This window comes from Ambystoma mexicanum, chromosome 5p, assembly GCF_040938575.1.
Source record: "Ambystoma mexicanum isolate Mex_15411 chromosome 5p, UKY_AmexF1_1, whole genome shotgun sequence".
Lineage (NCBI taxonomy): Eukaryota > Metazoa > Chordata > Amphibia > Caudata > Ambystomatidae > Ambystoma > Ambystoma mexicanum.
This window is the reverse complement of record NC_090930.1, coordinates 501,591,981-501,606,681: the sequence shown is the minus strand read 5'-3', so window position 1 is coordinate 501,606,681 and position 14,701 is coordinate 501,591,981. Positions and strand designations below refer to the sequence as shown.

Here is a 14,701-nt window from a genome sequence, read left to right as displayed (position 1 = left end):
GCTTCTATCGTGGAATTTTGGTTGCCTCTTGGGCCAAATGGTAAATTTAATTTTGAGACGTATAGTAAAGTAACATTAGTAACACACGAAGGGGATGCAATCTTTGAATTTGCAAGGAATTTTGAGAATTATCTGATGAGGAATAATTTTGAAAAGGAATTTGTTTCAAAGTATAAAGCACTTTGTGCCAGTTACACAGATCAAAATGTGATTGGATTAGTTTTTCACAGGGTTTGGACTACTTCCCACAGCCATTATTAGAAAATGATTGTAATACCATGCATTTGAAGGCAAATTGGTCCACTGCTGGCCAGGCATATGAGGCCTTAACTGCCTCTGGGTGGCATTACTGTGGCATCTGAGGCTCTGCTCGGCATATGATCGTAACACAGACAGGTGTGAGGCTGTAGAGTACATCACATATTGCAACTATCTGAGCTGTCTGTGTGGATATCGCAGCAGTAAAGTGTTTGCCTGCCTCTCACATGGTGCAAGCCTGCCCTTTGTATGTTTGAATCTCAGAGCAACTTACCCTTTGGAGGTTCATACATTGGGTACAATAAAATGGAGTAATAACGCCTTTTACCATGCTTCGAAGCTGCACAATCTGGCATGAAGCGCCACATACAATCACAAATTAATGTATTATGCATGCAGGTCATTAACTGGATGATATTACTGAGACATTTGATGCTGCACTAACCCAATTATTGCAGTACCTCTACATGTGACGGTTGCACCACCCTTTTGGTGGTTTTACCATGCTTTAATGGCACAGTGTCTCCCCACCAGTCTGTGTTCTCTTCACTTTTTCTTGTGATCTGCTTCCCCTTGGCCTTGTTACCTCTGCTTCTGTCCCTGGTACCTTCCCTCTTCTGCCCAGCCTGAGCTTCCAGTGGTCCCCTGACCTCTGGGGCCCTTCCTTTCTACCTGGACCCTAGTCCTGTCTTTCCTCCTGTCACCAAGAGTCTCTTTCTCTGCCCCAGCCTCATACCCCTTTCAGTGTTGCCTACATTTGGAGTCTGCTTTACCATCCAGATGCCCCTCTTCAGTGCCCACACTGTCCTTGTACTATGTAAACAGAGGGGTGCTGCACCCCTTGGTGCAGGTAATCTGCTCCCTCTTTGGTGTGGTGCTGCTCTCCCAACTAGTTCAGGGGGTGGTTTCCTGCATCACACAGCGCATTAGGACGGAATCAGCAGAGAGAACATCATGGACACCCGTGGTGAATCGGGTATGCGGCACAAGCGAGACAAACTGCTTGACACACAGTAATGCCAGTTAATGGGCCTCGTAACAAGTTTGCCAGTACAGTAACAACGGTACCGGTAAGCTTGCCGTTACCGTACCAGCAAACTACGAGGTCTGCTCGCGGGTGCCTTTTCGGCCGCCAGGTCTGACCTGGCGGCCGTACCGGCACCCGCGAGCAGGCCATGTCGGATGTACCGCACCATTCACGAATAGTGCCGGTGCTTTGGGCTTCCCCATTCCCTTTGAGCCCTATTGGGCTCAATGGGAATGGGGAAAAATATTTTCCGGCGCCCGGGAATGGGCAATTACCGGGTCCGCCGGGGTTGTAATACCCCGGTAATTGTCCATTCCCTGATGCCGGAACAAAAGCGAGTTTTACTGGCACAGCTACCTCCAGAGTCATAATGAGGCCCAATGTGTTAAGGATTTGGATGACATGATGACAGGAACTAGACACGTGTGACTGCGCATTACATTTGGCTACTAAATGAAGCATGTGAGATTTTATTAGTGAATGGCATTTCTGGGGCATTTGAAGAAGTGCTTGTATATGATGGCAGCACCTGCACATATAATGCTTCACTTTTTAAATAAAAAGTGTTATGTAGGTGCAAACACAGAAAGTATTACATTCAAAAGCCAAGCCATATGACTCTGTCAATTCTTTTTTCATTATTTATGTTCCTCTCTCATGGGATGTACATTCATATTTGTTTTTTTTAGCTGCTCCTATTTACCACCTGTGACTGTGGAAGACTGACATTCTGCCTTGATCTTGTAATTGAAGTTAATGGTAAAATAAATAACACTTTAAAGCTTGAGCAGATAAGCTCTAAACTCATCAAGCAGCTCCCTTTTCAGCTTCATTGTTGCAATGCCTGACTTTACAGTATACAGGCAAGGTAAAAGTTGAGGTCCATGATGTCAAACCAAATGGTCTGATTTGGCCACGGGCCATATGAGTATCCCGGTTCCAATTAAACCATCCTAAGGTACCCATGTGAGATAGTCATAGAAGATTCTGTCCATGGAAACTATGATAGTACAGCTTTTACCTAGCCATACTGGCATGTTCCAAGCAGCCTGTTCATTAACTACTTGCATTTCAAAACCATATTTATGAAGGGAGTAAGGAAGGCTTCCGATGCAGTTAAAATTTCCACACATGATTCAGCAGCGTCATAAGCTATAAATCCGGCTCTGAGAGGCAAACCTAGTCGTGGAACACAGTATTCAACCCTTAGTCTAGCCAAACTCAATGATGGTTATGCAGACTGAGCAGGTAGGTAGATGTTAGGCAGAAACCTGTGTAGTTCCCTCTGGGACCACAGCAAAAAGTTTAAGACTACAGGAGTTAGCGGTAAACCCAATTGGTGGTAGTCTGTACCACCCAGATTTACCTGGTAGCTGTGGCTGAGCAGCCAGACTTCTCTCAAGACGAGTTAGGCCGTATTTGGAGTATACAAGATAGGGCAATTTACACAGTATAACAAGCAGACACTGATCAGAACTTGGGTGTAAAGATATATAATTATTTATTTAAAAACACATCTATGAAAAACACACTGGCACTAATATGGCAAACAACTTCAATTACAGTTACTATAAGTATATATCAATCCCATAACAATATTTCGACAAGTCTAGGTTCAACGGCACCACTTATTTGCAGACAGAGGTGAATGCTTTAACCTAGATGGCACTCTAGTATTCGTTAGAAAGGGAGAGAAAAAGGCAGGGTATGAAACCAACTCAGTACCAACACTTTTACGAAACAAATGCAAGGCGAGCCAGGCAGGGTCTACTGTAGATCACAAAGTTCAGAGGCCAGGCCCACTCGGAGAGAGGCAAGGCGATATGTCCCAAAAGTATCACAGTGGAAATGCACTTCAAGTCTTTGTAGCAAAATGTCACAGAAAGGTTGAACCAGTTTAGAACAAAAGTTTAAGAAGGTCTGGAGGCGACCCAATGGAAAGGTAAGGATTTAAGACACCTCACGCTAACCGTTTCAAGGGAAGCCAGGCAGACACAGTACCTTGGGAGTGAAGAGACCGCTCCGGCGGGGGCAGTTGTTCCTGGTGGTGGATGCAAGTCTGGGCTTTGCCAGAAGATGAGAGGATCTTGTCGTCGAGGAAGATCGTTGCACCACCAGGGAAGAGACCAGCCGCGGAGTGCTCCGTCACAAGGCACCACCTTTTGGTCGTGGTACAGTGGTCAGTGGCTATCCGCTTGCCGGGGTGCTCAGCACGGGCAATTCAACCACTAGACGTCCTGAAAGCGAAGAAAAAGCAAGGGACTGGTTGTTCCCACCAGTCAGGGGAAGAAGACTCTCCAGCAGGGAGATCTCCTCTGTCGTTGGGAAGTGGTGAGTCGGTTCAGCAGGGCTCCACCGGAGATGTCGTCGTTGCAGGTCGGCTCAGCTTTACCCTCGTCGGATTCTTAGGTCCTGTGGCGACTTCTGAAGTTCCAGTCCCAAAAGCCCTGCTTTTATGCAGAAAACCCCCATTCATTCAGCCTAGCTGTCAATCAAACATGCTAAGTGGTGAGCGGGGCGGCTCACCACTCGGGCCAATCACACCAGAGTGCGACTTGAGTTGGCAAGGCAACTCAGTCCAGGCTGCCTAAACCCCCTCCCATACCCCCTGTGGTACCCAGACAGAATGGCACCACTCTGGAGGGCTTCTGTGCAGAAGCCCGCCAAAATTGGAACAAAGGGCTCAACCTTTGGTTCGGCGTTACAGAGGCGAACACAATACGCCATTTTTAAAAACCGAGTTCTGGCAGAAAATACCAACCGGTGGATTTATTTAAGACAAATAAACCAGCGGTATGTTAGAGACTAATGTGAAAAAGTATTAGCCTCCAACAATGGGAAGAATCCCATAGGAATATATTCGCGGTCGAATATAAAAAGTAGTATCCACTGCCACCAGCCAAAACTCGACGAGGGGGACGGGACAGTGCCCCCTCGAACAACAGACCCAGGGGTAATCGAATTACCCCTACTAGTATGTCCACAATAGGATGGTTTGTACTAGTTCTGTTAGTAAATTTAGGTCTAGTATAGCCAATGGTGACTTTACATGCCCTGGGAGACAGTAGTCAGTCCCAGGGTATGGAGTCTATGGTGGGGATCCTCTAGGACACCCCAGTGTTACGGCACGGAGGGTGCGGTGTAACACACATAGCAAAACACATGAGGCCCTATGGAGTAAAAGACCCCATAGCCCATAGAACACATTGACATTCAAAGGTATCAACCACAATCATGTCCAAGCGTGGGAGGAAAAGAGTTTCACTCTTGGCAGGATGAAAAAAACAAACTCCAGAAATCCAGCAAAGCTGCTGGGGGACTCGCTAGGTTAGGAAATTAAGCCTAAACAGAGAATTCTCCCTAACAGTAGACCAAGAATTCATGAGTTATGTGTTAGTACATTTAAGCACATAGAGACAGTAAAGTATTAAAGACTGCACAGCTATATAATAAATATACTATTAATTATCCTTTAAAACTAAGCAAGTAAAATTTAAGACAGGCATATATCGTACAACGCACATTTAAACACACCTACATATTGCGAGGAAGGCATGGTATCAACAGTAGACACAGACACAATAGATGCAAGTTTCGAAAATCTTTAATTTGCAGTTACTGGGGTTGGTAAAATTCCTAACTGACCATAAGTCTAAAATGTGAGCAATCGCAACACTATAGAAATAAACAACAAACAAGTCCAAGTCAGTCTAGTCAAAATAAAGGCCTATACTAAGAAAACCTAACCTTGCACTCCTTCCCAAATAACAAATGTGTAAAGAGAATACAAAAAAACGAAAGATAGTGTCTCAAAAGAAATGTCAGAATGGCTTAGGTAACAACTCCCTTCCCCACGTTCAGAAGCACAGGTTCTCGAGAGTTGGATCGGTGGATAGCACAGTTGCATCAGTCTTGTGCACTCTGGCTTGCTGGTACAGTTCAACAGTTCTAGCTTGGGCTTCAAGCTTTTAACAGTCTAATCAATTCTTTAGGCGTTGTGTGCCTTACCACAAATGCACAGTTCTTCTCCTGGCTTTCACTTTGCCACTATTCAACACAGGCTTCCCTTCACCATGCTCGAGCCTGTTTTTCTCTTTCACATACAACTCTTCACTTCATCATAGTTCAGCACAGGCTTCCTTTTGCAGGGCTCGAGCCTGTCTTTCTCTTTTTACTGTCGAATACTCTTGAAACTGAAAGGATTTTACATAGACCTTTGCATGACCACTTCCAACCTCCATAGCCTGGTTCGCATCAGCTCTGAAAGAGCTGTTCCTTCTTGCATCCAACCACCATCAGAGTGTGCCTGTGCGTGCCACCTTTAATACTGACCAGGTGTGTTAACACACCTGGTAGGTGTATGTGATTCATATTACGTGCCTGACTCTACCAGATCGTATTAGAGGGACATTGTAAGTCAATAGAGGTAATCCTCCTGGCCTCATTCCTCATGTTCCTTGGCTCAGTAGTGTTGTCAATGTGAAATGGGGAAGAATTATGGGAGTTGTAGTTTCCCATAAAATAAGCAGGTGTAGGGGTCAGGTGGGTTAAGGAAAAAGAGGGATACCATTTCTCACCATCCGGAGCTTCACCGCCACTCCCCGAGGACCCTCTAACCAGGTGATCCTCCCTCAATTGTCCACCCCCAGGTCAGGATCCAAAACCGATGGCCTTTCCCTGGCCGCCTGAGTATGGGATCCCCAGGGACTAGGCTGTGAAACACCCTCTGGTTTTTCACAATATATACACACGCAGTCTTGGATGGTAATCTCAAAATGAGATTGCCTGCACTTTACACTAAAGCACAGTAAAAACAATTATAAACCCAAGCAATGAAACTGTAGCAAGTACAGTGGAAAAGACTGTGTATTGAAACATAAATCGCATACATTGCCTTATAAGTATAAGGCAGACCCCTTACTTTAGCAGTCCTTTCCTATTGGGTAAGTAGGCCTAGTGCCTCAACAGAGTCAGATTCCAGGTTAATACCTGAGAACGGAAGTGTCAAGAATTTCCCTGCACAAGCAATGGCAAAGCCAACAAGTTGGTAAAAGATGCACTTTAAAACACCTGCTCCTCACTTGCAGAGGGGTGGACGAAGTTCGTAGTCGCCATCTGGGGCACTTATTTGGCAAATTTGACTTTGTGGACGAAGACGGGAAATAGAACAATTTGATGAGAGGAGAGAACACTAAATGGACCATTGCAGTGACAGGCTTTTATGAAAGCCTCGGTCTACTGAACCGCCTGGATCAAGTCAAAGTAGATGGTGAAACTGGAGTAGATGGTACTCTGAAATCCTAAAACTCCCTCTCCTCATAGTTCCCCGCTAACCCCTCTCCCTCCCCCTTCAAGCAGCAAAGGCTGGCAGGATTCAGACTTTTCTTTTCTCATCTTGCAAGGACTGAAAAACTAATACTTAGGAGCAATCTTGTAAACATTTTCTCTTTTTAAACAAGTAAATCAAAAAAATAAAAGATGTAATTTAAAAGAACCTTTATAAGTAACAGGGAAAGCAAGGTTTTTAGGGCAACATACTCAAATCCCACCATGGTAGGGGGCCCTTTAAGGGGGATCCTTGGCTGGAACTCCACTGATCACAGCTTGATAAGAGAGTTTCTGGTGTGGACTTTGTGCCCATGCAATTTCTATGACCGTAGTACGTCAAGTAAAAAAAAAAGTCTGTTTGAAAGGTAGCATTTATCTTTGCTGTCTCTGTGAATGCCGACACACGTAGGATTTTGTGCCAATCGATACACCCGAAGGCACTTCGAGAATGTGAGACAAAGCTGTTAACCTTTCTCCACAAGGATAGAGGTGACAAACTGACCCGTGCAAGGTCACTACCGTGGACTGCGGCCCAAAGGATTGGTTCCATGTCGGGAAGGACAAAAAGAAGCACTGCAAAAGATCCATATATTCAGGCAGTTCTTCAAAACACCATTATTCTTTGTCTTCAAAGAAGACGATCCACCACTCCAGGGAAGCCCTGGTGGGCCAGGCTCAGAAGGTACCTTTTCCAACCCAGTCCTCTACTCCAGAGGAATGGGAAGCCTGCAGGCAGAAGATGCTTGAATCTTCACCAGACCTCAGCGCAAACAGCAGTCCCCTCCTCTGCGCCAATGGCTTTGGCCAAGCCAACAGAGATCACTGTGCTTGGACGAGCTGGCAGGCACTCAAAAATTAGACACAAGATCCCGTTTAAAGGTTGCACCGTTCCGTCTTCAGACCTCAGACCTCTGATATTGGCACTGCTAGCTAAGATTTTCATATGCATGATAAATCTTCCTGACCTGTGTCAACCCCAGAAACATTTGCTGGACTGTGTAACAAAGGCATGGTGTCAAACAGTAAAGACAGACACAAGTGTTCTCAGTTCAAGGGTGTTTATTGAACTTCAGTGGGTTGGTTGAACACCCATATAACCTAAATCTAAGCATGGGAGCAAGCTACAACCATCAAATAATAACGGAGTCCTAGTCCAGTCTCTGTCAATATAAAAGGGCTTACACTATTAAACCTATTGCCAATCCTTACCTCTAAATACAAAAGGGTGTGGGACAATATTGACTGCAACAAAGAAAAGTGTTCAAGAAATAATATGTCAGGACGGTTGAGCAGTTGGCTTCCCTTCCCCACGTTTTCAGCATGGGGCAAGGCGGCACGTTCGAGCTTTGCACACTCTGGCTTCTCTACCACGAGGACACAGTTCAAAGCATAGACTTCAGGGCTTGCCAAAGTCTCTTTTCCAATAACAGTCTCTTACTACAGCGGGCCTGTCGTAACAAATAAATATCAAAGTTCCATTTCTATTAGGATCTTCACATGCACAAGTTCTCACTTCCAGTATTTATCATAGGTCTTCCTCCTTCAGGCTTAGACCCCTCAGTACCGCAATGTTTACTCTTGGTCTCCCTCGTTCGGGCTCGGATCCTCGTCATATCGTAATCAAAGATCTTCCAAATGTGCAATGGGTTTTGCTTAAACCGTCGCAGGACCACTTCAATTCACTTCATACAATATTCTCATCAATCTTTTGGCTTTCGTTTCTCTTGGCGGGATACCTTACAGAGACCTTCGATTGCCCACACTCACGGTGACGGACCACTCTGTTAATGGTATCATATCTTTCCTTCTCAATTTTAAACCTTCATCAGCAGATTAGCTTTACTTGCGTATTTCAGAAAACGCGTTTAACAAGGTTCTTTCTAGCGCTCGTCATACAATGTTGCCGCTTGCAACCTTGACTTCAACACAGACCGGTCTTGCATCGGTCTCCCCAACTCACCAGCTGTGTCGATCATTGTGATGCTTCTTTGCTCTTGGAGCCAAGGACGATACCCGATGGCTGCCGCTCCTCCCCACCTTGGCTGATTATGCGGGAGGGCCTTCTGTGTCTTTGACACACAATGCAGGAATTTTCAGTCTGGTTTCCTGGCCTTATGCTTTCCGCTTCAAAGGATTCTGGAAAGTAACAATTTCTTGCCTTCAAAGACATGGGTATTTCCCTCCTTACAAACCCCTCTTGGTTTCCCATCTTTTTCCCCTTGTTCAGCTGCCGACTTGAAAATGCTGTGCCTTTGTGTGCTTTGCCTCACTCTGAGTGTGCTCTTGTGCTCCACCTTTTATCCGTGTGGGGAAATTTAATGGAAGTCAGGTGTGAGTGATTGTCAGTGACTTTGCCTGTCCATAGTAGCCGGACATGTTGGGTACACTGCTTGGGTGTAGCCTGTTTTCTCCCAGAGCGGACTGTCCGTGTGAAAGTGTTTGTTACGGGAAAGGGGAGGGGTAAAGTTCCCACGTATCCTACATGGTAGGATGGGGTAAAGGTGTTACAGGGGGAGGGATACCGTGTTCGCCATCCGGTTTCCCACTTCCACTCCCCGAAGACCCCTCAACCAGGTGATCCTCCCGCACTGGCCCACCCCCAGGGTCTGGATCCAAAGGAGCTGGTCGTGCCCTGGCCACCTGAGAGGGAGATCCCCGGGGACTAGCGGGTGAGACACGATCTGGTTTCTCACAACTGGTATATTATTTTTCCCTATACATCAGTGAGTGGGAACCTTTTCCGACACTCACAATCTTTTACACTTTTTATGGGTGTCATTGTTAAGACTCTCAAAAGTGTCTTTTTAAAAAGTAATCCTTTTTGACAACATTTTGCCAATAAGTGCCTATTGTTGCTGTTGCCCTAGGGGCTCCCCTTTAAACTTTCTCTGACTAACCTTGTGAGAACTACAGTTCCCAAGGGTAGAAAGGATCTTTGGATCCCTTTCACATTTTATTAGGTGTGACCAGCACCTTCCACTTTATGTGGAGTGCTGGGTAGATAATGAATATCCCCTTTCACCTTTTAAATGTAACATTTATGTTACAAGGACAAACTTACCTTTTAATGGCTGTTGGCAGTGAACCTTTTTATTAATTCGGTGCACCTTTACCCCAGGCTGTTTTCACAGCCCCAGTAAAGGCACCCATGGGTGCTCATTTTACCAAAATGGCCCCTGTCTTCTTTTTTTGCCATTTTAGTGTTTCTTGTCCTTTCTTGTTCCTTTCCCTGAATTCCAGGGCGGGAAATTCCTTTGTGTGATTTTTATCTTCGGCAGGAGTCCTGTGGACCCCCGCACAGGCTCCAAAAAGTCTGTTAAGGCAGGAAGCGGGGGAGGAGACCGAAACTCTGCAGCCCATTGTCTTCCAGCCTGACTGCGAGAATCCAGTTCAAACTGGAAGGCTGGCTGTCCTGAAAGGTCTGCCAACCCCCCAAGTTTGAATGTTGCAAAGCTGATTGGCTGATTTCCTACATGAAAGTCTGATCCTGGAAGCTGAAGAGGTGTTGACCACTGGAACGAAAACCGAAGAGGAAGATGAAGAAATAGCGGCTGAGACGATTTCCAGCGACCGAAGAGCATGTTCTGTAACCAGAGCCTACTGTAGCCCTTCCTTCCAATCAACCTGGGGACTCTGAAAACGGCAATCCCGACCAAGAGCCTGGTGAGACCCCATAGACCCAAGAAGACCTGCATTTTGAGCCATCCCAAGCCAGGCTGCGACCTTGGGGGCTGGAATACCCCAATACACGGGGATCTCAATCCATTGTGCAGTGCAGTCTTCTGAATTCCGAATCTCGCTGAAACTTTGTGGGCATCCTGCTGGATCTTCAGAGGCACGATTCACGTCCGAAAAGTGCCCTCACCAGAATACTGTACCTTGCAAACAATGAGAATCCATCCAGCGATATTCTATCTTCTTCTGTGCTCCTGAAAAGGTGCCAAATCAACAGAGCTGCATCCCGCAGCAAGGAAACTTCTCCTGTGTACACTGCTGCAAATGTCCTTCCAAAGTCCTGTCTTCCATCTTTTTGACAAAGGAATCCATTGACCAGTTTTTTGGCTGAATATCCTGAAGTCTTCCTGCTGCAAATAATCTTCTTTGCTGAAGTACTTTGTTGGCTGGGGTATTTTACCAACCTTAAGCCTTTGTGATTTTTGTATAGCTTTGGGGTGTTTTCCGTAATTGAGAGGCCACTCATCCAGTTCACCCAGGCCCACTGCAGAATCCTCCTGTGATGTCTTCTCTGAAGTCCCTGGACCCTTAACTAACTTTTAAAGTGAAATACTTACTTGTTTGAACAGTCTTCCTCTGGAACTCTGACTTTGTCCGCACTGATCCCTATCTCACCCTGCCTACAACTTGCACCTAGAGTCTACTAGGTGCTAGTTGTACTAGGGTCCCTCTACTGCCTCTGAGTGAACTCATGCTATAGAATAATGGAAGGACTGGATAAGAAAAGGGTTCTGCCTTGAAAAGAATAACAAGTATTTGCCATGGCAATGGAGCCATTTGCCCACAGGATTAGGGAGGACCCGGGTGTTAGAGGGGTGCGAACAGGGGAGACCCAACATAAGATAGCCCTATATGCAGACGATATTATGCTCTACATGGCAGATCCAAAGCACACGTTTACCAGAATAATTAAAAAACTGCAGAGGTTCGAAAACACATCAGGGTTCACAATAAACTACGCCAAATCCAAAGCATTGAATGTAACCGAGGTTAGAGGGAACATAACTTACCTAGAGGAACGCTACCCCCTACAGTGGGAAAAACAGTCCCTGGAATACCTAGGAATCTGCATCACCAGATCCACAAAAAACCTGCTCAAAGCAAATATTACTCCTCTAAGGAAGCGCCTGCAGGGAGACTTGCAGAGATGGGACGTCCAGGAATTAGCATGTTTTGCTAGGATAGCGGCGATAAAAATGACCTTGTTACCCAGATTACTGTACGTGGTAAGTTCTACCCCGGTGGTGATCCCCCCCGAAAATGATTCAGCAACTCCAAAAAGCTGTGTTTAAATTTATCTGGGGGAATAGGAAGCCGAGAATCCAAAAAAAGATCATGATGCGCCCAACACTTCTGGGGGGGCTAGGCGTGCCGGATATAGGGAGATACGTCTTAGCGGCCCAATTGGCGCCAGCACTGAAATGGGCAGGTAGTAACCCCCTCCCAGGGTGGGGAGAAACAGAACAGTCCGCGACAGACATCCCACTATGTATGCTGCCATTCCTTAAGCCAAAAGCAAGAGAGAGAGGGGAGGTATCCTATTGGAAGCGACAAAAACGACACTTCACACCTGGGATACGGCAATCCATGGCAGGGGGATCAAACTAGGCCTGGGTCCAATGTCCCCAATTGTACATAATCCAGATTTTTCGCCTGGGCTCCAACAAAAGTTCTGGGACGGTTGGCAGGGAGCTGACCCAATGTCCTTACGAGACTTGTACCAGGATGATGCCCCACTTTCCTTTGAACTATGCAAACAAAGATTCGGAATCACCGAGCATCACAGATTTAAATATATACAAGTGCGTCACTGGATCTCACACCGAGAGGTAAAACGGGCTGGATTACGCCCCCCAGTATGTCTAGAACTCACAATCTCTAGACTGTACAAGTTGCTAGATAAATCGCAAGCAGATGAAACCCTCCAATATATGAAGGACTGGGAGCGGGACATAGGGGAGGAGATCACACAGGAAGAATGGAGTCAAATCTGGAGAAGGGCTCACAAACTATCCAAATCCACGGCAATCAAAGAATCAGCATATAAGCTATGTTATCGATGGTATCTGCCCCCAAGTTGAATACATAAAATTAACCCCACATATCCTTCAGATTGTTGGCGCCAGTGTGGAGAAAGAGGTGACCTATTCCATATGTGGTGGTCGTGCCCAAGGATAAAAGTGTATTGGAAAGAAATACTGAGTCTTATCAGAGACATTACAGGTGCAGACCTACCACAATCCCCCAAGGTCATTCTGTTGGGGGCAGTGTCAGAAGGGATATACGCAGCTTCAGGGAACAGAGCGGCCCTCATCACCCATCTACTGTCGGCAGCAAGGATGACAGTGGCCCAACAATGGAAGACGGCGCAAGACCCTACAGCCCCTTGGTGGTGAGTGAAAGTGTGGGGAGTCCTGGCGATGGAGAACATTTGCGCCACAAAGTCAGGGTCATACCTGAAATTCTTAGCCATATGGGACACACTTCAGGACTATGTGGGGGACAGGGAGGCTCAATTCTTTAAACCCAGGACTCTAAGAAACATTCATATTAGATAAAGACAGCTGAAGACCGGGAGGAGGGATGAGCTCAGGAATCTGCTTTGCTATGGTTATAACATTGGTTCAGTTTGGTTCAGATAACTCTAAGGGAAGGGGGTGGGTGGAAAGGGTGGGAGAGGGTGGGAGTACTCGGGGGGGGGGGGGGGGTTGGGGGGGGGGAGTTGGAAGACAATAATAGTCTCGACGTCAAAGTTCAAGTAGGTTAAATAATTTGTTTGTACGGATGATAATGGTTGCAATACTGCTGTAACCGAAGGCTAACTGTTGTCTTACGTTTAAAAAGAACACAAATGAAAATAAAGTTGGTTAAAAAAATAAAAAAGAATAACAATTGTTCAAAAATTACTTACTTGTAAAAGAAGTTGTTTGGTAACTGTAACGAGAGTGAGCAGTTACAAACGTTCTTACTTAACTTGAATGTGTTTTGCACTATTCTGAAAAGTGTATAAAAAGTCAAGTTACTCACCTGTGATTTGGTTGGGACTCTTCCCCAAATGTAATGCTGTTGGTTTCACTTTACTAAACCTGTAAGGATTAATGTATGAGTGTCCCCTATTGGGTCTTGCTTCCCCTGACTTGCTGTTACCCTGTCTAGAATAAGTATGCTTACGGTTATACTTGCCTCTTAAGTTGCTGATAGCTCCTTTAAAAAGTATATAGGCTTTACTTACCTTTTGTTATCTGTGTGCCATCCTAAAACAAGTTAAAGAGTTATTGCTGATCTCAATCTGTGTTCCACTGATCTCAAAAAGCAACTGTAATAGTATGTTACACATTAGGTCTTCGCTGCCTAGAATAGCTGTGTGGCCTTCCTGAAAAGTGTTACTTTAGGTAGAGTTAACGTTGGTCTGCTTGGTGCATACAAAAGTAGTGTAAAGAGTTCTTGCTTATGTTAGCCTGTGTCCCACTGAGCTGGAAAGCAGCTGTAGTTGTATATTACACCAACAAGGTCTTACTCTCCTAGTATAACTGTGTGTTATCACAAAAGTAGTAGAGTTTCTTGAATCTGTGTTCCACTATTCAGAAAAGTATATTTGCAAGTTGGTTAACTTATGTGATTTCCTTGTTGAGTCGCACTGCATATCCGACAGGGTCTACTTCCCTTGTATTACTGTAAAGTAATCTGAAAGTAACCTATTGTTTTACTCCCCAAGAATAGGTATGCCCTCTACTGAATTTGTATACAAAGGTCTGACTTACCTAGAAATACTGTTAGGTGTTCTAAATAAGTCTTTGTTTTGATCTGTGTATTTTAAGCATGGTGTTGTGTTTTTACAATGTGTTTATATGCTTTATGATAGTACTTACCAAAGAATATCTTGGTCTGCTTGTATATAAAATAAACCCTTTAGTTTTGCAATGCATAGTGTGTCAGTGTTTCTTTGGACCATATGTATAATGCAATTTCTTTGTACTGGTTCTGCAGCCCTCTCTCCCTCCTAAGATAAGCCTGGCTGCTCTGTCTACGCTACCATGAATTCAGGTGATACAGCCTTATACTGAGAGTGAAGTTTTGTACTGTTTCAGTTGAATGGTTTTACTAAGCTTAGACTTTAGAAAAATGTCCTAACAGGCACACCCTTACACAGCGCCACCACTGTCTGCTGAAGTCAAAAGGGATTTTGAGCCGCTGCCCAGAAGTACATACATGTCGCCTACGCAGGGCATTCATGAGGAAGGGGATCCCATGCTCTTCGGATTGGAACCCCTCCTTCCAAGGGCAGTTAGACACTTCCCGGAGGAGTTTTAGGGGGCGCAGGGCCACCTAGTGGATCTTGCAGCTGACTTGCAG

The 14,701-nt window shown here is 45.4% G+C and overlaps 1 protein-coding gene across 2 annotated transcripts in view; it reads left to right on the top strand.

Moving 5' to 3' along the window:
• BRWD3 (bromodomain and WD repeat domain containing 3) overlaps window positions 1-14,701 on the top strand; it is a 1,632,068-nt gene that overhangs the window by 703,374 nt on the left and 913,993 nt on the right. The window lies entirely within an intron of this gene.